At 40.8% G+C, this 25,701-nt stretch overlaps 1 protein-coding gene across 2 annotated transcripts in view; it reads right to left on the reverse strand.

Annotated features, from left to right (window-relative positions):
* Nucleotides 1-15,040, reverse strand: part of ITGB1 (integrin subunit beta 1) — a 45,878-nt gene extending 30,838 nt beyond the window's left edge. The window contains exon 1 of one of the 2 annotated variants that reach the window (XM_077896546.1): nt 14,860-15,040. The gene's annotated coding sequence lies outside the window, so the exon portion shown is untranslated. The remainder of the gene's footprint in view (nt 1-14,859) is intronic. The other variant, XM_077896547.1, reaches the window with a different exon arrangement.
* Nucleotides 15,041-25,701: the final 10,661 nt, after the last annotated feature.

Genomic DNA, 25,701 nt, shown 5'->3' on the forward strand with positions numbered 1-25,701 from the left:
TGGGTTTGTTTTTAAATTGTCATAGTGTTTTCTTCTTTTTTTTCTTAGTAAAAATGACAGTGGCAGGGTAACTACGTGGAATTTTCTTCGTTCTTGGTAAATTTCCTTTAGTAAGAAAAAAGTATTTAAAACAAACAAACAAACAAACAAACAAAAACACCTTCCAGCTTCAAAAGCTTCCATTCTAAGACACTATGCCCCTGGCTCCCGAAGAATGCTTCAAAGTTGCATTCAGAGCAACCCCGGATCCCCATGTCTCTTCTGTTAAATGCTGTCTAAGCCTTCTCTGTTGGCTTCCCAGAGCAGGGCAGAAGAGTACCTTGCGTAGCCACATACTCTACATTGTGCTCAGACCAGCAAGTTCTGCTATGCCACCAGCTTACAGTTTTGCTTATGTATCACTTGTAACTGCATCCAAAAGGCTGACTGTGCGGAGCGTCACAGAGGTAGGACATGCCTAGAGTTTGCCTACTATGGCCTCTCCAACAGGTTCATATGCAACAAATCCATGTAGACTACAATTCTAAGTAATTCAAATAATGTTATAAATTCCAAAGTTATGACAAAAAGGCCCTGGAACATGAAGACTGTGATGAATGGACCATCTGGGCAGTTTCCACACAAAGTGAACAGAATAAATATTTGTTCCATATATGGGCTGATAAGGTTTCTTCAGGATACTCCCCGGGCTACTTCAAGGACCACTAGACTGCTTTGAAAAACCTCTTAAAATAGACAATTCAGAGAATCACCAAGAAGATAAAGTTATTAGGTAATAGAAACATTCTGTTATTGGGTAGCCTCCCATCTAATTTAAACGCCCTGTCCTTTTCCTTCTGTAAACCTTGACAAGTCAAAGGTGAGCCTCCTGAAACCCTCTTGCTCTGGAAGAGCTCCACAACCGGAAGCAGTCAAAACAAGGCTTTAGTGTTGAAAAACAGTTGAGAGACCAGGAGAGCAGCTGAGAACAGTTTGAGGACAGTGGTCACCTCTCCTGGGCCTGGTCAGCGCACCGGCAGGAAACAGAGAGGCCCTGTCATTGGCTGGTAATGCCGGTAAAGGTCAGGCTCTCCCTCCGGGAAACGGAGAAGCCACTGGAGACAGAAGATGACAAGAGAGAAGAGACATGAGGACGAGGCTGAGACAGAGTCAGAAGTGGCCGTGAGGAAAGCGAAGGGCAGGAGAAGACTCAGTGGCCTCCCTGTCCATCCTGACTGTCCCCAAAGGTCCTGGACACTCCTTCCATACCAAGAGCTTCCTGCAGCCTTTCCAAACCTCCTTAGACAGCTCTTCTCCCAGTGTGGGCAACATCCGCATCGGATTTACCCAGCCGGGCCCGAGACGCACACACTCGGTCAGCAAGGCCTATCCTCCTGTGACCCCCACTCTAAAGACCTTCCTACCAAGGGCCTTCCGGGCAGAACAGTTCATCCCGAGGGCCCAGCAGAAAGAGGCCTCCAGGCATTATCCTGATCCTCTCCTGTCTCCCTTCAAAATCAAAGGTCCAGAAAATCAGTTGTCTACTGATTCTCCATTGTGTAACCTCCTACTCCCTCCTCAAGTGGCTATAATCGGTGTCCACTTCCTACCATGCAAGTGAAACTGCTCTTTCAGAAAAAAGCCTTCCTTCTCGTACTTTCTGCATTCATTCATTCATTCGCTCAAAAATGTCCTGACTGCCTACAACAGATACTTGGAGAGATACCTCTATTTGCCACCCACAGAATTTACATGCAGCACTTAATCCATTTCTTCCTTAACCCACTCTGCTCCTTCAGGCTTTACTGGTTTCTCCCCTACCTCTCTGGAAGTTCTTCCTCAGCCAACTGTCAGGCTTTGTGCCCTATCTGGACACACAAAAACCGCTGTCTCAAGGAATTTTCCATTCAGACAAAAATACAAATGACTACAATATGAAGCGATGGTTTCTGTTAAGGAAAATAAGGACAAAGTGCACTGAGGACACCAAAGTCTGCCTGGCAAGTTCAATGGCTTCAAGGATTTGGCAAAATGGATAGGCAGATGGAGAGAAATGTTCCAGCCATGAGGCTTATACGTGGAAACCCATGGAGTCCTGGGAAGAATTATAGTAACTTCTTTCCAATCTTATTTCTAAACATACACGGTCGGGTGACTCCCCCCACCCTCACCACCCAATTGGGACTGTCTCACTCTAGCTGTACCTAATAAAGAACTAAATAAAAATAAATATCTATATGTTATTTGTAGTTAAATCTGGTCTGCATCCTGTGTACAAGGCAGCCTATGAGCCTGAAGAGGGAGAGGGGCTTCTCTCAGGGCAGGTGGGGCAGCATAGGTCTGCTCTGAAAGCAGGAGCAAGGGAGTGCTGGCAGAGGAGGAGCTGGGGCTCAGGGGGGAAGGACACTGGGATCGGGATCAGGTGACTGCCTTACAGAGCAAGGCCCAAGGCCCTCATTTACAAAGGCATCCACTCCTCTCACTTGAAACTACCTATTCAAGAAGACAGGGCCTTGGTATGTCTGTTCAGTGACAGAAACCACCTAGAAGCACTTGGCACAAAGTCAACAGTCAAAAATTTTTGCTGAACTATATTAAGTTGTATGACATCTTTCTCTGACATTACTCAGAAGTCCAGGACAGAAGAGTTTCTCAGAATTAATTTACAGACTCTCTTTAAGTAGAAAATAGTTACTGCAGACACCCTAGTGACAGCCATTTTCAATTCACTTAGGTATATACAGCCAATATAAGGCTAGAGGTAAAATGCTTCCTGGTCCTAGATCTCATACATTATGAACCAAGATTAATTTACACATACAACTATGGTTTGGCATCAAAATAATAATTACTCAGTTACAAGGTAGTTGACCATATAAGGCAGATGTTGGTTGCTTCTTACTATAATTACCAGTACAAAAGCACAACTTTTTTTTTTTAACCAATTCTTGCAGATCAAATTGCTGAAACTAGCTCCGATGGATCCTCAGACTCCAATTGGAAATCACTGAATTAATCCACTGGTTTCCAGAGCAAGTGCAGGTGGGTGGGGAGGAGGTACTGGCTGTGCTGACAATGGCTAACAACACAGAAGAGGACAAAGTCAAAGGGCCAGAGATCACAACAGGTAGGTGGAAGAAAAAGGGCTCAGGTACACAGGGGAGAGGAGAGCCAGAAAGTAGAAACAGGTATGACATTCCAGACACAGGTAGTTTTGGGTAAAAAAAATCTAAGTGAGGATAGCTATGGACAATTATTTTAGCCAAAGTTGCTTCCAAAAGCAGAGGCTGAGACAAAACAGGAATGCAGGTGATGATTATTACAAAGATCACCCCAGAGAAAGACACAGATACTGAAGAGAGTGAACCAAGATGCCCAATTCAGGAGACTTGTCATGTGGGTGCCTGGGGGCTTGACCTAGCTGAGTTTTGAGACATGTACAGGTCTCTCCAGAGGAGGTTCAATATGGAGAAGTCCATTAATTCCAGTCCCCACAAGTAAAATTGTGCCCCAAGGGGCGTTAACTTCCCCCACACTTCCAAGAACTAAGGTGCATCTGCCCAGAAGTCTACGCCAGCTTCTCTCCTCACAGTCAGAAAAGATAAGTCCCAGGAGGAACCTGAGGCAAGATGCAGTCAGCCAAAAGTGAGTCATTAAACTCACTGTTCCCAGCAGCAGTGGCTGGAATCAGAGAAGAGGCCAGGACGGGGTGAGAAGGACAGAAGGGGTCTCTAATACAGTGCTCGGGGCCACTGGAGTTGGAAAAGTCAAGAAAACTGTAAGACCAGAGTGTGAGAAGTATTACCTGCATTGCACTCTGGAAGACCCTTAGTGATGGCAAGAACTGGGGAGGTGATTTAAGTCAGACGCACAGACATGTACTAAATCAAATATAAATAGCAGGATCTATCAACTACAGATGCGGGAAGATGACTTGTCTTATGAATTGCTATCTCATGGCAGTCACTGCTTGGTGTTCTCTAAAATGAGCACAATACCTTTTTTCCTCTTAAGATTTTATTTCTTTGAGTGGGAAATATCAGAGAGGGTGACAGCACATGAGAGACTCCTAACTCTGGGAAACAAACAAGGGGTAGTGGAAAGGGAGGTAGACGGGGGGTTGGGGTGACTGGGTGACAGGCACTGAGGGGGGCACTTGATGGGACGAGCACTGGGTGTTATGCTATATGTTGGCAAATTGAACTCCAATAAAAAGAAATTTTTTAAAAAAGATTTTATTTCTTTATTCATGAGTGACACAGAGAAAAAAAGAGAGAGAGAGACATGGGCAGAGACATAGGCAGAGGTAGAAGCAGGCTCCATGCAGGGAGCCCGATGCGGGACTCCATGCCGTGACTCTGGGATCACACCCTGAGCCGAAGGCAGATGCTCAACCGCTGAGCCACCCAGGAATCCCTTGTGCACAGTATCTTAATATTTAGAGAATATTAGATATACATAAGGAATATAAGATATATAAAGAAACTAAAGATAAAGGTAACTGAAAATATTCTGAAGTATCCAAACAACAAAACAAAGCCAGCGAGCTTAGGGAGGACAAGCAGGGTGTCATTACCCAGCACAGTAGAGTTAAGAACATGGACTGGGAGCCAGAACATCTGATTGCAAATCTCTCAAGTAACTTAGTTTGAAGGTTTTGCTTTTTTTCGATCATAAGCATAACAGAAAATTTTGGATCAATCCACATTAGGGGAGAAACAAGAAATAGCAGGAAGGATAAGGGTTAGAAAACAACTGTAAACAAGATTAATGATCATTATTATGGCCATTCAGATACTTACTTGGATGCAATTATCAAAACATTATACTGTACAACAATAAGATTTAATCAAATGCTATCATATTAGATACCAACTCTATTAATAATGTTAAGTATAGTTAGAGGCTTATTTTAGGTTCCACGTCTAAGAAGGATTACTCTACTTAATGTGTTTTCTAACCATTAGATTCCTAACAATTTGTATGTAAAATAGTAAGAGCAGCAAAATCTCTGTTTTATATTACTTCATTAGACAGAATACAGAACATACCTAACAGAAAGAGAAATATGGGAGAATGACTTGAGGTTGTTCTGTCTAGGGGAAGCAAACCCAGGAGAGGCTAAAAGAAAGAAGGAAACATCCCCGAAAGCCATTGCACTACTAGAAACGTGAATCTCAATGCTGGGTACCAATGGTATTCCATCCAAGGACTGCTGTCCACTGAGGACTACCAACAAAGAGGAAGACTGGTTCATTCAACTAGCCAGAGTAGGCATACAGCTGGCACAGACAGAAATGACACACAACAAACACTGAGTTTGGAGGATTTAAAGTAATTTGTAACAAAAAGTTATCTCATTTTTATTTCAGCAGTTTCGAATGACTACAATAATGACAAAAGTAATAACAGCTATCTCCTCCAAGTACTTCTAGGTGGTTAGGAATGATATTATCTTTGGTTTACAGATGAGGAAACCAAACCAGAGAGGAAAAATAACCTCTCCAGGGTCACACAGGTGGAATGGAAATCAGACCGTTTGAATACACACAATGATCTGAATGACGACCTGATCTCCGCTTCATTAAACTCTAATTTTTTGATGGCCTACTCAAGTCACTATTTAAAATATATATATACCTTTCCAGTGTGAGAACTGCCTCAAAATACAGAAATGGAAAGGATTTATAATGTTCTGTGAATTTATTTCTTAGTCCTTCAAACTGAATGGAGGTCAACAAAAGTTAATTTAACTCACAAGTGTATGCACTGGTTTTGTACCTCTCATTTCGACAGAGGCAGTTTACCCTAGTAAATTACTTTTTTTTTTTTTAAGATTTTATTTATTTATTCATGAGACACAGAGAGAGAGAGAGAAAGAGAGAGAGAGAGAGAGAGAGAGGGAGGCAGAGACACAGGCAGAGGGAGAATCAGGCTCCATGCAGGGAGCCCGATGTGGGACTCAATCCTAGGACTCCAGGATCACATCCTGGGCCGAAGGCAGGCGCTAAACCGCTTACCCACCCAGGATCCCTCTACTGTTTTTTTTTTTTAACCTAAAAAGTAATTTGCTTTATTTTACCCTAGTATTACTTTTTACCATATTCAAGTTTATCTAAGGGGTCACAATTCATTCCTTAAACAGTAAATCATCTTAAGCACCTCCCCCAAACAATTTCATTTTAGTGGTTTATGGCCTGAATTGTGTGCATTGTTCCAACTGTCAAAAACTATAATTATTTTAATCTCTACTCTAAATTCTCCTTTATTCACCAAAGTTAAGTGTGCTATCAGTCTTAGCTGAGCTTCTGAACACATACGTAGTCACAAATAACTCATGTGGCATTAGTCCTTTTCCATTTACAGATAAAATCTTTAGAAACTTTTTAGGCACTATATTTGAAGAAATTAAACAGTTATATTTTTGGGAAAAGTTCCTTTAAAAATGTGGTGAGTTACAATGATTTCAAGTTTTAAAGGAAGTTACCCAAAAGCCAACTTGGACAAAAAGAAGTCATTCACAAAAGATTTCTTCCTATAAAATCCTTGCAAAAGGTACATCTTTTTTCAATACAACTAATTAAATTCGTATCAGCAAATATTTATTGCATGTCTAATGTGCCAGACAAAGCAAGACTAAGTAACAAACCTGGGATATGAACCTACGCCTGATTCAAAAGTTCAACCTTTCAATAAAAGAAGGTTTCTGATAAGAAAGGTTAAGGGTTTTTACCCTTCAAGTACTCTCTTTCAGACAACAGAATCTGCTTCCTTTATGTCACATTTTAAAATCTTTCCACCTTAATAGTAGAAAAGATTCGGATACCTACATTGAGGTTTACCATAAATCTCTCCTAAAAATAATATACAGCTACATTCATCCCAAGTCTGTCCCACCATCATTATTTTCTGTATCTGCTTTTAAAAGAGAAAAAATAGTCCTATAAAATAATATTTAAAAATCAATATAAAACATAAAAACAGCACGGAGTCAAACTGAAAGCCTCAGAGAATTTACATGTAGCTCTTCCCACTTCTCCCCATACAGAGGGCAGTGAGATGGGGAGCCCTAATGGAGGGTGCTCAGAAATCCTACTGATCTCTACTCCATCAAACGTGAGGGTGAGAGTCAGGGAAGCGTTCCTCTGGGGCAAGAGCATCTTTCCACTACAGGAAGAACAATTAAAACGCAACATTTTATTTCCCTCTCTCTAGCAGGAAGAGGTAGTAGATATGTGCTGGTGATCATGAGGGTGTTTATGACCCAAATAATAAGGCAGAATTAATGATTAACAAGAGCGTAACAGAAAGGATGAGGAAGAAAGAAAAAACAAGAGGAAATAGGAAAGAGAAGAGGCTTAGTACTCAAAGGCAAAGACAGAACTAACAACCCACTACAAGTCCTTTTCCATGTACAGTAGTCTGAACTAGCAACCTTTCTACAATTCACTACTCCCGCCCAGTGCTCTTTAGGAGCACTGACCCCTTCTTGCCCAATGGTGACATCCACCTGAAGCTTTTGAGTTCCAAAAGCAAAGGTTAGGCTGCTCCAAAGCAGAGGCTCCCAAAACAATTTGAAACCTGAGAACTGCTCATAACAGGACTAGATACTTTAAGAAAATGACATAACAGACTGAAGCAAAATTCACTAGGAACTGGTCTATTCACCTTCTCCAAGGAAATGTGAATATGAAAGATCAATCACTATCACCCACCACCCAGCCCATAAGTGCAAGGGAAAGATAACGAACGTATACTGCATGTTGTCACCTAGAAAGCCTCAAAGATAAATCAGCTGGGGAGGGGTTGTTTAAGGGCGGAGAACTTAACCAGGAAAACCGTCTACAGAAGAAAAAGTGAAAGAAGTGAAGAATCTTCTCTGAAAATATGAGAAAATCTAGAGGAATTCATTATGTTCTTGAAGGAATTTAGAAAATCTCAAATAGGTCTCACGGTGATCAGTCAAAAATTAAGACCACAAAACTAAAGAAAAGGCATACAGCACTTAGGGAGGAAATTTACCTTGAAATCCTCTATAGAACTCATAAATACAAGGAATAGAACACTGCAGGAAGAGCATGCTTGAGAAAAACCACAGAACCCAATATAATTCAGGCCAATTAGAAACATGATAGAACCAACAGTGATCTGTTGACTGCACTAGCCAACTAGACTAGTCTTATAGACTAGTATACTACAACCAACCCTCAAAAAGGACAGCCTAGGGCAAGGCTCTTGGGTCCCCTCCCTCTTTGAGAGCTTTGTTCTAACACTTTACTATCGCTCAATAAACTTTGCTTTGCTGCCCACAAAGAGAGAGAGCGAGCGAGAGAGCACACCTATGTGAAAAAAGGGGGAGGGGGAATTTGGAGATTTTGAGTTGACTGTGGAGATTCAAGGAGAGTGGCACACTTGGAGGGGGCTTGGAAGCTCCTTTGCCATTTGCTGCCCTATGCATCTCCTCCATCTGGCTGTTTATGAGTCACATCCTTTTATAATAAACTGCTAATCTGGCAAGGAAAAAAAAGCATTAAACTAAAAAAATTGGTGAAGGGGTATATAGTAAACTCAAGTCTGAAGAAGACTTAAAATACAAGCAGAAAACACTTGAAACAAAACTATCAAGCCATAATATTAAAGCCTGATCCAAAATGAGCATGGAAAGTTACCTAAAATTATTTCTTCCGGGGATCCCTGGGTGGTTCAGGGGTTTAGCGCCTGCCTTCGATCCAGGGTGTAATCCTGGAGTCCCGGGATCAAGTCCCACATCAGGCTCCCTGCATGGAGCCTGCTTCTCCCTCTGCCTGTGTCTCTGCCTCTCTCTCTGTCTCAGTCTGTGTCTCTCATGAATAAATAAATAAAATATTTTTTTAAAAAAATTATTTCTTCCAAGCTCCTCCTTGCACTCAAAGGAAAGGACATTACTTAGCAATTGATATTTTGCAAACCAGCCTAGTGAGCTGTTCCTTCTCTACACCTGCTGGGACTATGGATTTTGCCTTTCCTTGAAAGGAGAAAATATTAAGTTAGTAACAGTTCTGTTTGAGAAATTTTACTTTGGGGCAAGTTTACAAAGATAATCATAAACGGAGCTAACAAAAAAATGTTAACCACCCTGGTAATGGTATCAATAAGCACTTGAAAGCAACATTTGTTCTACATTATTTTAATTAAGGAGAATTATAAATTATGTTTCCAAATTGTGTAATTTTATCTACTTTTAAGTAGAGCACTCCAAAATTCTGACTTGATCAAAACTTTAATAAATTTTGGCCACAATGGAACAGCACAGTGCTGGGTATATTTTAAATACATAACAAATGTTTTAAAAATTAAACATAGGGAGAAATCAATTTCTCATTGTATTCAGCAGTAAGCTGGAAATAACATCTCAGAATTGTTGCAAAGATAAAATGTGATCATCAATGGAAAATCTCCTGGCAATACATATTTTTATGGTGATCTGAAGATCCCATTTTACTTAATTACTAAATTCTCTTCCTGCTTTCCAATTCATTCACTAGTCACAGGCTTCCAAACGTAAGAACCTGAGTGACTACTTAATAAACAGTTTTCAATCTTTTTAAACCCATGCTTCTCTAGCAAGTACAAATCTCTTCCCTATTGCGTTTTTTTTCCTAATGTAATACCGAACGTACTTTTTTGAACTACAGCCTCCTCCTCCAACAATCAAATAGAACCTCCCATGACCCATTCTGAGAAGCACTGAAATCACAATCTGAAATAAATCATACATTTAAAATATTGGAGAGCTAATAAATTACTACTCCGAGTTTCACAAAGAGTAAGAAAGCTTAAGTTAATTAATATATTTACTCAGTAAACATTTATACACTGAAAAGTGATTTCCATACTTCAAATGGTACATTCCCAACAAATTTTTCACATAAACACTTTCCTCACCCACTGAAACTACATTCTCTACTGCAAAATAAAATGCTAAGGTTTCTTCTTTCTTTTTGGCCTTCACTAGCTCTTCATCTCTTCACCACTCACAATAAGCAGAATTAACTAACTACAAGCAGAATTAACTAACTACTCTATGGTCCCAAAACATATTCTTTTTTTTTTTTTTCCAAAACATATTCTTAAGTGTCTAGCGTGGCAAATGACAAACCTCCAGTGATGCTCAATGTTTTAATTCCAACTTCATTATAAGACACCCATGTCTGTGAACCAACCAGACGACAGTTGGAGTACATACTATTTAGGCCTTCACCAGATATGCACAGACACACACGTGCACACACACACAGAGTAGTCAAACAATATTGGCCCATCTATTATCTGTATCTTTGTTCCTACCATTCCAAGCTCCTTTATTAAGCCTTCCAAAACCACTTAAGCCAATGCTGATTTTTTTTCTCAAAACCTATTATGGAAAATTATCTGGCACAATACACTGTATATAACATTCTTTGGTATTTGTTACGTGTCCCTAGATTAAACACAACTTGTCCTAACTAGATGACATACCCACAGCAAAGTCCATGTCAACCACCCGATCTACATCCACTGAGCACAGCATTTTTCAGTAACTGGCACTCAATACACTCATGGATTAAAATGTAACATTCAATGGAGTTACATCTGACACAGCTCACAGTAGTAGTTTTGGCTGGTCAACTCTGGCAGGTTTTCTTAAAGCAGTAATTTGGCACAGTGCCCATCCTTTCTGATGATGATACAAGAAAATGGTTGGTCTTGGGAGAAGAGCTGCTTTCCACACTGCCTGGGTTGAGCAGTCTCTATCCTTCAACTCACAGAATGACAGAATCAGGGAAACATACAGACCACTTCCTCTGGGGTAGCTGCAGAAACCAAAGCCCTGGAAGATGGAAGTATTCCAGCAAAGGTCACAGAGGAGTTAAGTGGCACAGCTTATACCTGACACCCAGGTTTATCGCCTCCGAATCACAAAGCCTCTATTACAACAAACTGCTTTCTAATGAGGAGTCTAAAACGACTAGTAAGTCTTTTTGTCTTTACCTCAAACATGTCAATCACAGGAAAAACTCTTCAATACCCAAGTCACTGACTAAAACGGTCACACAAAGGAATTAAGAATTCATAGAAGAAACGGGACAGGAAATGCCTTCCTGGATTCTATTTCCTCCACCCAGCCCTAGACGGGTTTCTGCCTGGCCCCTCTGCACTCTACATATGCTCCTTTGGTGTTCTCAGCTTCCACTAGCACTTACAGACTAAGAATTCCAGAATCTGAATCTCCCAACCAGACTTGGTTTTGAGATCCTAATCTGTGTAAACTGGACACTTAGACATCTCTACCAATGTCACTTTTTTTTTCCAATGTCACTTTTAAAAGCACTCAGCGTTATAATTTCATCATTTCCCCTCCCCTTGCCATCATACTGCCCAACGCACAATGACACATCTAACCAGAAACTTGTGTCACTATGGGTGTCTTCCACCTCTCTTACTTTAGACACCAAGTCTCATCATTTCTCCCTCCTGAATATAGTGCTGCTTTACCCACACCCAAATCATCCCCTACACCAATGATCTCCAAAGCGTTTTGATCACTCACTTTTATGACTGAAAACATTTTAGAGCTAACATGTATCCAAAATATGTATGAATGCATTTATAAATTAAAATACATGTACCTCTACAGCAATACAGTAAGACATCATAAATAAAAATTTTAAATTAATATTAATTTTTCTTCCTATACTCCAATGAGTCATTTTATGGGGTGCAGGAACTTGCACTTTGGAGACTGTATAATGACACTAGTCCAATAAGTAAAACATATATACATACGGATCTATATGCATGTGTGTGTTTATATAGATATGGATATCTGAAACCATTTCTTTTTGCTCACACATTTTTCAAGATAATGTACACAATTTAGTATATTGCTAAATATAGTTAACCTTACCATTAAAGGTCATAAACCAAAAATAAAGTTTAAAGGAAGCTGACTTCTAAAAACCCACTCTATATTATTTTATAAACATAACTTTGTAAGTCTCATAATTGGCCACCTCTGAAAAGTTGAAAAATTTAGAGTATAGGCTGGCTCCTTTTGCACACGGCTCCTGAGGAAGACCTACCACTTTTTTTTTTTTTTTTTCAGCTTACTCACTGAAATATTCTGAGGCTGCTGCTAATGTTCTGAGTTTTATGGATTGCAACTCCCTTAACCCAAGTACATACTGTCATATTTTTTCAGCCTTCTACATTTATAGATACTGCTTCCATTTCAGGATCCTGAAGACTAAGGCACTCTTCCTTACTGTTATCCCTGTCAATCCATCCCCCTTCCCCAAGACTCCCACTATGACAACAAAAAAGAACAAAACCCCCACAATATATGACCAAAGTTAGAACAGACCCACTAATACCACAAGACATATTTTCATATTTGCACAGTATAATCCTCTAGGATTCTACCCCAACCTGATACATCCTAACTTTCCATGCAGAGTGAGGAAATCTAAAATTTAACAAGAGTCCATATAAGTCCTTAGATACATTCAAGCTTTTATACATTCAGAAACTGAAAATCTCAGAAGTCAGAAGTTCTGCAACTTTGAACCGGCAAAAGATGTTTCATCTCATCATTCCAGCAGTGTAGTTAAGAACAGACCAGTGTACCAACCGAATATCAAAGAAAAATATTTTCCTGAGGTAGAGTGTTATACTACCCCACCCCCATATCGTAAGCCGCAATTTATTTGACAAGAAGCCAAACAATAAAGCTATTATGTGGCAAGTATTCCGTTAAAACTGGCACATTAAACTGATTAATTCTGCCTATTACAAAATGACCAGACGTCCCCAGAGAAGCTCCTGGAGTTAGGAGTTTATTGATAACCATGCAGAACTGCATATTCATTCAGTGATGGAAATTTGGGCCAGATTTTAATTATATTGACCAGAGAGTTAAGAAAAAAACCACCTAATTGTTAAAATCACTAAACCTAGCAATTTTCAATATTGTTGATTCTATATTTTTTCATGTACAGACTGTTGAGGGTATTATAAAATAGTAATATAAAATAATCATAATGGAGAATTCAGCATTCTTTTAAAGAGACTCAACATTACAAAAACTAAATTTTAAGTCTGTGAAGTCAACACAGATACCTTCATTTGGAATTTATTTGCTTTCTATTTACAAAAGTATTAACCACATCCCCTGTCTTTTTAGCTAACATTCTAATAACATCTTCCATTTTATGAATTTTCAAATAAATAAATGGCTTTTTCCTCAGAGCCCTGTCCCCAACAGACCTGTCCCTCTGTTTCCTATGTATCACTTCATTATCTTAAGCCACTCATTTAATATTGATCAATGAACTAAAATTATTTAAAAATATGAACACTGTAGTGAACTCTTAATTAGATGTTCACAGATGTAGACTAGGTTAACTTCCACCTGAAATTCCTTAATCATTTCTAAAAGTGGTCTATTAATATAACTAAAGGCTGTATGCCCTTTCGGAAAAATGCCTAACCAACATTTATTTCACATTATTTTTATACCATCAAAACAACCAAAAATAACAGCATAGCGGATCAATTACGTCCTGAGATTTTTTTTTAAATCTTTTTCATATATCAAGAAGAGACAGAAAGGAGTCCTATGCATTTAGCATCTACTGTAAGCTGTTTTACATATTACATCTGATATTCACAACTCTATGGTCTTTATGGAACCTGTTACTTGAACCTGTGATTCAAACATGGGCTCTGGTGCTAGACCCCATGGGCTCTTCACTCACTAGCTGGATGATCAGAGGCAAATTACTTAGGCCTCCTGTGCCTCAGTTTCTTCACTAGTAAAATGAGTATAAAAACTGCACCTACCTCATTGTATTGGTTCCAGGATAAACACAGGTAAAGTGCGTAGAGCTAACCACGGCCCGCACTGTCCTTACTAGAATAGCTGCTTTTATTATTAGTGTAGGTATTCTTGTTCCCATTTTACGGGTGAGGAAATGGAAGCCCCAAGAGGGTAATTTACTAGTGTTAGTTTTTGACTAAAAAGTACAAATCTGATGAAATAAAAATGACTTAGGCATAAAATATTGGTAGTAACTACAACTTGTTAGGAAGCCCAAGAATTGAGGCGCAGTAAGAGGCCGGGCCCCAGGGCAGGTGGGCACTGGCTCCTGCAGAGCCGCGGGAGCCCCTGGCCGGCCCCCTGCTGAGGGACCCCCCACTCGGCGCGGCCCTCACACACCCCAAGTCGCCAAGCCCGCGCCTTCCCCGGCTCCCGACGCCCGCCTCTCTTTGGGCCCGGCCCGCAGTTAGCCCCGGCAGCAGGCCCTGAAGGCTGCGGCCCGACTTCTGCAAGCGGGAAGCGCACTACTAAGCTCCAGGCCGCTCGGGGGAGAGCGGCCCCGACGGGACCGGGAACAAAGGGAAGCCGCAAGGGCTCGCTCCAAGCCCCGGGGCGTCGGGCCGCGGGCGGCCCCGCTCGCCCCTCCCCGCACGCGGAACCCGGGCCCAGGCGGGCCACGAGGCAGGCCGGCTCGCTCCGCGCGCTCGGGGCCCCCCACCGCGGCGGGACAGCGCCCAGGCCCGCGACCCCCACTCGCGAGGCGGCGGGACGAGCTCCGGGCCTCGGCGGGCGCAGCCGGCCCGGCCCCGGCCCCCGGCCCCCGGCCCCGGCCCCGGCCCCGGCCCCGACCCCGCCCCGGCCCCCGCCCCGGCCCCGGCGCAGCGTTCGTCCCGCAGCCCCGCCACCGCGCCCGCCGCCCCCGCCCCCGCCCCCGCCCCACGCAGGCCCGGCCGCGGCGCCCCGGCCCGCGCCGCCCGCCACACGCACACACGCGCACACGCACACACACGCGCACACGCGCACACGCGCACACACGGCGCCACCTTCTCCGGGGCGTCCGGGCCGCGGTCGGCTGGGGCCTGCAGCTCCGGGACTCCGGGACTCGGCTCGGCCTCTCCCGACGGCTAGCGCGGCCTCCCGGCTCTCGGGCGCGGCGGCGGCGGCGGCTCCTCCTCCTCGGGGGCGGGGGCAGGAGACTCGGCCGCCCGGAGCCGCCTCCCGGCAGGAAACGACCCCCGCGGCACCGCCTCTTCGGCCCCGCCGCTCCTGCTCCTCCGGCCGCCGCGGCCGCTCCTGCTCCTCTCCCTCCGGAAACGCATTCCTGCCGGGCGGCGTCAGCTCGCCTGAGGCGGGGAGGGGAGGAGGACGCCGGAGGAGCGCGGAGGGAGGGCGGGCGGGCGGGAGAGGAGGAGGGGCGGGGAGACGGAGGGGAGGACGGGGAGCAGGAGGAGGAGACGAGGGGAGGACGCGCAGGGGAGCAGGATCCGGAGGACGGGGAGCAGGAGGAGGGGAGGAGGAGACGAGGGGAGGACGCGCAGGGGAGCAGGATCCCGAGGACGGGGGAGCACGGGAGCAGGGGGACCAGGAGGAGGGGGCCAGAAAGCCGAGGCCAGGCCCAAGGAGCAGGGTGGGAGCTGGCCTGGGACTGGGCCTTCGCTGTGCCTCAGTTTCCGCTCCCGCCGACCGACCGACCGAGGGAGGTGCGTGGGGGGGGGGGGGGCGTCGGGAGCCTGGGGCTGAACACCTGCTGGGCCTTGCGGTCCACTGCCCCAGAGCCACACCCAGTGGTCCCGTCAGCCCAGGATCTCCTTCAGTCCCAGGCACATCCAGAGGATCACCCACCCTCTGGGGCTTCCAGGGGCCCAAACTTTAACTTCTAGGGAATTAGCTAAAGCCACTACTGTTGACTGGAGTGGATAGTTGGCTTGACTTGGCTGTATGAGGTGGTGAAGACAGGAAGGCGGTCAATGCCAAGAAAGATGGATTTTTAGGAAAGTTTTAGAGAAAAGAAAAACTGGTAAGTTAGGGATCTCCTTTTGTTAGATTAATCTGGAGGCCCATTTATGGGGAACATGGTTAAGAGGTAAAATTGGTTAAGACCTAAAATTGCATCCATAAAAATATGGTGTTACTCTTCGCTTTTTTTTAGTACGTGAAGATGAACATTTAAAAGAGAAGAAGGAACGCCTGGGTGGCTCAGCGGTTGAGCGTCTGCCTTGGGCTCTGGGCGTGATCGCGGGGATTCCGGGTTCGAGTCCCACTTCAGGCTCCTTCCATGGAGCCTGCCTCTCCCTCTGCCTATGTCTCTGCCTCTCTCTCTCTCTCTCTCTCTCTCACTCGCTCTCTCTCTGTCTCTCGTGAGTGAATAAATAAAATCTTAAAAAAAAAAAACAGAGAGAGAGGGAAGCGAAGCATTCATTATGAGAATGGCTGGACACATTTTGATAAGAGGATTGAAACTTGTACCACCCAACATCATACTGAAACCCAGTAATTCAGAATATGCTCCTGGCAAGTTGCCATCCTGTTAACAGAAAATGTTGTGCCCTGCCACCTGGCCAGCTTCACCACCCTGTTGGGAATGGGGTTCAAATAAGATTTGTGAAACTGAGAAGCTGTGTTTCACTTAGGGGAAATTAGAAGCTGAGATGCGCATTTGGCTGCCAATTTTAAATAAGAGAAAACAGAATAGCCCTACCTATGGAAATTTTGCATATTGCTCACCAGCAAAATCAAATCTGTTTGTTAGATGATCACTGAAGACCTGGAAGAAATGAACATGATTTTTCCCGCTTAATGGATAATGCTAAATGATGTTTCTGTATTAATATCCCACTGGTAAAGCTGCCACAAGACCTCAACATTCTTAGATTCAAAAAATATTGCATCCTTGGATTCTTTGTTTACGCCACTGTTCAAAACCAATCATAAGTGGCCTGGTCTCAAAATGGGAGACTGAAGTTCAATGATAAAGCATAACTGACCTATGCTGATTTGCACTGCATTTCCCAGAATTTTCTTCCCTGTTTGTGATTTGAGGAGGCAATCTTCGCCACCAGAATATTATAAGATTTAGATTTGTACAACCCTAAACTAAATTAGTTCAAGGGCAATTGAATCATCTCTCTAATCCCAGTGTCAAACACTGTTCCAGGACACATAATAGGGGCTCAGCTAATATTTGATATTTGCATAAATAGGTCCTTTTGCTCCCATTGGACCAGGTCAGAACATTTGACTAAACTCTAGTGTGAGCAATTTATGTATAGAAATCATAAGCCTTGGAAAAAAGAAAAATTAAAAAAAAATGTTATCTGAGAAAAGCAGTAATTGGTCAGGAGTATGATTCTACCTGTGATTTCACATAACTATTAATCAAAGAATAGTTAACTATAAAATTTATGACTACTTAAAGGGTTGGTCAATCCTACCATGCCAAACAGGAAGTCCTAGTGAGTAGGAATAGTGCAAGTCCCATTGCTGGATCCTATCATGATAGGACATATATTGGTACCTGAACTTTCAAACAAATTATATTATACCTATACTGTCTCCCAATTATAAGTTGTCTTCTTCCATCTCATGTCATTATGTTTGATAATTAAAAGCTGGTCTTTCCTTTAGATTTGTCACCATACTACTATATGTTCTTTGAAATGCATTTTTACTCAGGGCACAAGGGTGGCATAATTGGGTTAAGCATCAGACTTTTGGTTTCATCTCAGGTCCTGATCTCAGGGGCATGAGACTGACCCCTGAGTTGGGATCTGCACTAAATGCCAGGTCTGCTTAGTTTTCTCTATCTCTCTCCCTTTTCCCCTACCCCTCCTCTCCCTCTAAAATAAATAAATCTTAAAAAGAAAAGAAAAATATATCTTTATTCACCTACTGTTTTCCAGAGTGAAGTTTCAGTGTTGTTCACTAGCAAAGACTTTATTGGATACACAGGTTCCTTTCAATCAGCATTTAATCTCTACTTCTATGTAAAATTAAAAGATAGGCTTACATAAATGAAAGGAACCGCTAATATTTAGTGAGGCACAAAAGAAACTAAAGTTTCTTAGGAACTTGATTATCTCTTTGAAACAATGGGATCACAGTTTGATTACTGACCTTTAGATCCAGCAGGTTGTATTTAATCTCATGATTATGAAACACAGGATGGGAAGTAAGTCGATTTTGGCTTCAGGTATGGATAGCTGTCTTTCTCTTGCACTTTGAGCAGTCTTGGGACTTACCTGCTTATAACCCCATTCAGTAAGCCACAAATCACCCCGTAATAACTTGAAGCCTTCTCCATCTTTGAGCATGGAAACAACCCTCAGCAGAATAAAATTTTATGGGCAAATAGTTTAGTACATTTTTATTTATAAATCATTTTCCAAGTGCAATAATCATCAGAGCATCCTGGGCAGTTAGGACAAAGGACGAATGCCTGCATTGTAAAAATAGAAGTGTACCTAAAACCAAACTTTTCTTGGCTTTGGCCATTGACTGGCACAATCCACACCAGATCACTTTTAAATAAACAGCCATCCTGGTATGCCCAAGATAGCCAGAGTTTGTTGATCAAGCATAATCATTAATAGCACCTCTTTCATCCCCAAAATTACATCAAGATGTAAATCACAAATTCTACTGTTATTAATAAATAAGAGTGTCCAGACAATAAGGAATGAGAAATAATTTTAGAAATTCAAAGGGAATGCATGGGGACACATTAAAAAATCAGGTTCCAGGTTTATAGGTGTAAACCAACTCTAACATGAATGATAGGGAGAAAAATTGTGTGGGGATGAATGTGCTAAATGAAGCAGTTCCTATGATGAAAAAGCCCACCAGGAACTTCAATTGGAAGAAAATCTTTGAAAGTAGCCCGATCAATCAACAAGACTTGTGTTTTAAATAGTGTTATGAATGTATGTGATGGCTTCTGGAGCAAATTGATTGACAGTGGTTAGGTAAATCTTCATGTACTTTTCTAAGAACTATTTCTACAGAGGGACCTAGATACATTGTCCTCATCTGCTACCTCCATCCATCTAGAACATAACTCCTCTTTAAACATTTTTTAAAAAGTACAAAGATAAGCAGATGGGGAGAAAAGGAACAAAAGTCTCTGATGTCTTATAATACTAATGTGGAAGTGCTTCTTAATCACAAATAATCCACTTATTTTCCTAAGAAACTAAAATCCCTCTATTAAAATATGAATCTGTGTGCTTTGGTTAAAGCAGCCCTGGGAATTATTTGAATTTTTGAAAAACAAGTAAGAGTGAGACAGTCCTTCCAGTTCCTTCTTCTTCTGTCTCCAAATAGACAAATAACATGCAAATAATCATATAATGCAGAGAAACTGGAAGTTCATTTATTTTGCAACTTGTTTTTTTTTTTTTTTTTTTTTTTTTGGCTTAGGGACTTTGATTGAGTCAACAGTCCTCAATACCCTAATTGCCAGAGCAACCATGAAAAATTCAGTTTGCTGCAAGGCAGCTACCAACTCTGTATATACATGGTATGTGTCCGTTTATTTGACTAGCCTGTCCCGTGACTTTAGTTGGTACTTTACTCTTTTGCTCATTTAAAATAAGGTGGAAAATATCAGAACGGCCTGGCCTGATTTGTACTATGTTCCTTATAATTTAGCCTAGCTATTAAGTCTGTCTTTTCCTTTCCTAGATAACAGTTGCTGGATTATGGCTTTCAATATGGGTCACTTATGACTGAAGCTGCCTCAGCTAGATCTGCTTCCTGTTTTCCATATATAGCATCCCTATTTTTCTGTTGCTCAAGCCACAGAGTATTGCCTCCACTGGGTGTGAGCACTCCTTGCCAGGATTCAGATGCTGAACATTTTTAAGAGCCCAGAGGGAGCAGTGTTTTTAGGCAGCTCTTTTCAGACACTGAGTTTCTTCAGCTGGAGAAAAGAATGTGCTTTCCCAAATAAGAATGAAGAATATGCCAAATATAAGCAGTTGAATAGCCCTGGAGTTATTTTTAGGAACCAGGGTCATTCAGTACGGGAAATGATGGTGCTGCCAATTTATGGCAAATGACTATAAAAAACTATTTATTTTTCTCATTTAACTACTTTTTGAGTATTGAGAAAATTTGCTAGTTTGAGTTAAGAGTAGCTTGATTTTGGGCCAGATTCATTAGGGAGTAGGGAGGCTAGGCTAGCCAGAAGGTATGTTTGTTTGGTTAGTAAAAGTGCCCTCCTCCCTCAAATTAGTCCCTATAATGTTCTATCGCATATAGAGTTGTTGCTGTGTACCTAGGTATGGGAGACCATGAATACGTGAACCCCTAAAATTGAAGACAGGATTTCCCTTGTACATATAGATCTGTATTTTTGCAGATATTTCTAGTTTTAATGGGATCTTAGTCCTAAAACATTAAGAATCAGTATTTCAAGGCCAGAAATGATCAGTCCCTTTTATAGACTAAGAGCCTAAACAAAAATTTTTTGTTGTTGCTCTGGATTTTACAGTTGAATTAGTCTTATCTAAAACAATTTTTTAAACATCAAATAAATGTCCAAATATTTTGTTATAACAGGATATTCTCTATAGTGTTATCTAAACTTCAGGAAGTAGGACAGAAAAAGTACAATGATTTGTCATCAAACCATACAACGAAAGAGTGTGTTTCATTTTCAAGGTAAAATAAACTTCAAAGAGAGATTAGAACTTTAATATTTCAAATTTGAGACTCAATTGCCCTCAAATTATATCTAAAAATTTTCCTGATGAAAAATGTTGTACATTTTTAATTAGACCGGGAACAATTCTAAATACATTTTAATTATATTTCCTAGGAATATTTTTCATATAGCATTCAGAAAAACAAGCCCTGTGGCTTTTCTATTTTAGGATTTCTGCATTGTTGTTGGCTGATGTCATAGGCTTTTTGCTCTATGATCACAAGAATTCTCTATTTAGGACTGCTTATGGCTGCCACAGGCCTAAATTGTCAACTGAACTGTTTTTCTTGTATAGTCAGATCACTGGCTATGGAAATGAAGCACTTCAATTTCACCAGTAGGGAGAAAATATATACGAAAGACGTATCTGATAAAGGACTGTTATCCAAAACACATAAAGAACTCTTAAAACTTAACAGTAAGAAAACAAGCGGGACACCTGGGTGGCTCAGCAGTTGAGTGTCTGCCTTTGGCTCAGGACGTGATCCTGGTCCCGGAATCAAGTCCCACATCTCTGCGAGGAGCCTGCCTCTCCCTCTTGTCTGTGTCTCTGCCTCTCTCTCTGTGTCTCTCATGAATAAATAAATAAAATCTTAAAAAAAAAAAAAAAAGAAAAGAAAACAAGCAACATGATTAAAAATAGGCCAAAGCCCTTAACAGATACTTCACCAAGAGAGAGATACAGAAGGCAAATAAGTATATAAAAAGATGTTCCACATCATATGTCACTGGGGAATTGCAAATTACAACCAGGAGACCCAACTATACACCTAGTAGAATAGCCAAAATCCCAACACTGATATGGAACAACAGGAACTCTCATTCATTGCTAGTGGGAATGCAAGAAGGTATAGACACTTTGGAAAAACAGGTTGGCACTTTCCTAGAAAACTAAACAAACTGTAACTTTCAGTAACTTTTCTTGGTATCTACGCAGAGGAGGTAAACACTATGTCAAGATAAAAATCTGCATGCAGATGTTTATAATAGCTCTATTCATAATTGTTAAAAACCTGGAAGCAACAGAGATGTCCTCAGTAGGTGAATGGACTAACTGTGGTATATCTAGACAATGCAATATTGTTCAATGCTAAAAAGAAATGAGCTTTCAAGCCATGAAAACACATGGAGGATACTTAAGTGCGTATTACTAAGTGAAAGAAGCCAGTCTGAAAAGGTTATATCCTGTATGACTCCAACTATATGACATTCAGGAAAAGGCAAAATTAATTAAATTCTAATATATCCATGGAATACAATAGCAGATTTAAAAACTAATACATTAGACCTGCATGAATGCATATGGAAAGATATTGGATATATATTATGTGTGCATCATGAAGAAGATCCAGAACATATTATGGCATAATCCCACTATGAAGTAACATTAGTTATTATCCACATTTTGTAGGTGAGGAAATGAAATCGAGAGGTAACATTAAAAACTAGGAAGCACTTGACAGGATGAGCATTGGGTGTTGTACTATATGTTGGCAAATCGAACTCCAATTAAAAAAAAATATACAAAAAAATAAAAAGTAAAAAGAGAGGGACACCTAGGTGACTCAGTGGTTGAGCGTGTGTGTGATCCCGGATCTGGGGATCGAGTCCCACATCAGGCTCCCCAAAGGAAGCCTGCTTCTCCCTCTGCCTGTGTCGCTGCCTGTCTTTGTGTCTCTCATGAATAAATAAATAAAATATTTTTAAAAAATTAAAAAATAAAAACTAGGAAGTTACAGTACCGAGATTAGAATACAAACAGTCGGGGCAGCCCGGGTGGCCCAGTGGTTTAGTGCCTGCCTTCGGCCCAGAGCATGATCCTGGAGACCCAGGATCGAGTCCCATGTCGTGCTCTCTGCATGGAGCCTGCTTCTCCCTCTGCCTGTGTCTCTGCCTCTCTCTCTCTCTGTGTCTCTCATGAATGGATAAATAAAATCTTAAAAAAAAAAAAAAAGAATACAGTCTGGCTCTAGAATCCAGATGTTTGTTCATTGCACTTTACTATCTCTGATCCCTTGTGTAATTTTACAGATACATTGTCTGCCCTGTTACACCTCCATTGTGACTAGGCAGGTAAGTCTATAATTAGCCACGTTCTCCAATACCAGCATTTTCAATAATACTGTGACATTTTATCTCCTTATATGTTACTTCTTGTTTATCTTTTAATTTACATATATAAAAAAATTTAATATATTATATTCATATGTTAGTCATATAAATAATTTAATTTATAATGAATATATATAAATAAATATATCTAAAAGGAAAGAGTGACATGAGATTCTAATTTTTATATATCAATGTAAACAAGCATATAAGCATAGGTAAGATTGTTCAAGTACATCATTCCAAATTTGGTCAGTTACATATTTTTTTATTAGAGACCTTATAAGATTCTGCCTTTCTTAAGGGCAGTGAGTGTATCTCAAGTGTTTATGTGTCTAACACAGAACTTTACATAGACGATTATATTGCTTCTTTTTACACTTAAGATAAAATAACCACCCTTCTTTTTTTTTTTAAGATTTTATTTATATTTCATGAGAGACACAGAGAGAGGCAGAGGGAGAAGCAGGCTCCATGCAGGGAGCCCTATGTGGGACTCGATCCTGGGCCTCCAGGATCACGCCCTGGGTGGAAGGTGGCGCTAAACTGCTGAGCCACCCGGGCTGCCCACCACCTTTCTTCTTTTACCTCATCTTAAACTATCTCCCCTTTGCCCACTGTACTTTAATCACATTGACCTTCTCTCTGTTCCATGACTTCACCAGATGTGTTCCTATCTTGAGTTTTTGTTCTTGTCATTCTCTCTGCCTGAAATGCTTGCTCTTCATAAGTCTACTTTCTTCTTATCAATCAGATCTCAGCTTAACTGTGATCACTTTAGAAGGTCTTCCCTGCCTTCCGATCTAAAATAGGTCCCCAGACCTTCTCCATCACATTGCCATATTTTAATTATCTGCATGGCACTAGTTACTATCTATTTTTCTGTTTATTTTTTTCTTTGATTATCTTCTATATTCCTTCACTAAAGTGCAAACTCGGTGAGAGCAGCTACTTTGTTTGCCTCACCCAGTTCCCAGAAGTACTTGACACATGTAGAGAGCAAACAATAGTTATTGAATAAATAAGTAACTACTTGTTCACTATTTACTTAACAAATATAATAGTTATTTCAATACCTTGTGAAGATTACAAAGAGCATTAAAATAACATCTTAGAAAGCCATAATTCAGTGTAGCATTCATAATCCTGCTCTTTAAAACATTCCATTTAGTTCATAAAAACACATAGCAAACCAGGAATAGAAGGAAATTACCTCAAAATAAAGACAATTTATGAAAAATCCACAGCTAATATCATACTCAATTGTGAAAGACAAAACTTTCCTCTAAGAGTGTAAGGATGCCCATTTTCACCACTTCTATTCAACACAGTAGTGTAAGTTCTAGACAGACTAATTAAGCAAGGAAAAGAAACAAATGCATTCAAAACAAAAAGAAGTAAAATTATGATTGTTTGAAGAGGATATGATCTTATTTGTAGAAAATTCTAAAAACTACACACACACACACACAACCTGTTAGAACTACAAATAAATTCAGTGAAGTTGTGCAATACAAAATCAATACACAAAAATCAGTTGTATGTGTGCATATCAATCCAAAAAAGGAAATAAGAAATTGATTCCATTTATGATAGCATTAAAAAGGATGAAGTACTTAGGCATAAACTTCATTAAGTAAATGAAAGACTTATGCACTAAGAACTGTAAAATATTGCTGAAAGAAATTAAGAAAGATATAAATAAATTTAAAAACATCCCATGCTCATGGATTGGAAGACTTAATATTGTCAAGATGTCAACCCAAAGCAATCCTATAGATTCAATGCAATCTCTATCAAAATCCCAATGGCCTCTTTTTGTAGAAATAGAAAAATTTATTGTAAAATCATGTTGAGTTTCAAGCCAAAACAGCCTTGAAAAAGAAGAACAAAGTTGGAGGACTCAAAGTTCCTGATTCAAAGCTGTAGTAATCAAAACAATGAGATACTGGCATAAAGACAGACATTCAGACCTATGGAACAGATTAGAGAGCCCAGAAGTCCTAACATACATGGTCAGATGATTTTTGACAAGGGTGCCAAGACTATTCAATGGGGAAGGGGCACTGTCTTCAACAAATAGTATTTAGAAAACTGGATATCCTCGTGCAAAAGATGAAGTTGGATCCTTACTTTACACTACATGAGAAAAAAACTCAAGGGGCGCCTGGTGGCTCATTTGGTTAAGTGTCTGGACACTTGATTTTGGCTCAGGTCATGATCTCAGAGTCCTGGGATCAAGCCCTGCATTAGGCTCTGTGCTCAGTGTGTAGCCTGCTTGTCACTCTCCCTCCCCCTCTGCTCCTCCCCTAGCTTGCACTCTCTCTCTCAAATAAATAAATAAAATATTAGGAAAAAAAAAAAAGCTTAAAAAAAACCACCCCAAAATGGATCAAAGATCCATAAATAATAAAACCCAAAATTATAAAACTCTTAGAAGAAAATAGAGGGGGAAAGCTTCATGACATTGTATTTGGCAAGTACTATCTAGACAAAAACCAAACAAACAGAAACAAAAACCACAGTCAACAAGATTTTATTTTTATTTTTATTTATTTATGATAGTCACACACACAGAGAGAGAGAGAGGCGCAGAGACATAGGCAGAGGGAGAAGCAGGCTCCATGCACCAGGAGCCTGACGTGGGATTTGATGCCGGGTCTCCAGGATCGCGCCCTGGGCCAAAGGCAGGCGCCAAACCGCTGCACCACCCAGGGATCCCCACAGTCAACAAGATTAAAAAATATATATCAATGTTAAAAACTTCTGTGCATCAAAGGACACAATCAGTAGAATGAAAGGCAACCTATGGAATGAAAGAAAATATTTGCAAATTGTATATCTAATAAGAGAGTAATATTCAGAATATATAAAGAACTTACACAACTCCACAATAATAAAAACAAACCAATTAAAAAATGAGCAAAGAATTCAAATAGACATTTCTCCAATGAAGTTATATAAATGGCCAACAAACATGAAAAAGTGTTCAACAGCATAGTCATTAGGAAATTGTAAATCAAAACTGCAGTGAGATACCACCTTATGTTCATGAGGATGTCTACTATTAAAA

The sequence above is a fragment of the Canis aureus genome, chromosome 5 (genome assembly GCF_053574225.1).
Source record: "Canis aureus isolate CA01 chromosome 5, VMU_Caureus_v.1.0, whole genome shotgun sequence".
In the NCBI taxonomy this organism is placed as follows: Eukaryota; Metazoa; Chordata; class Mammalia; order Carnivora; family Canidae; genus Canis; species Canis aureus.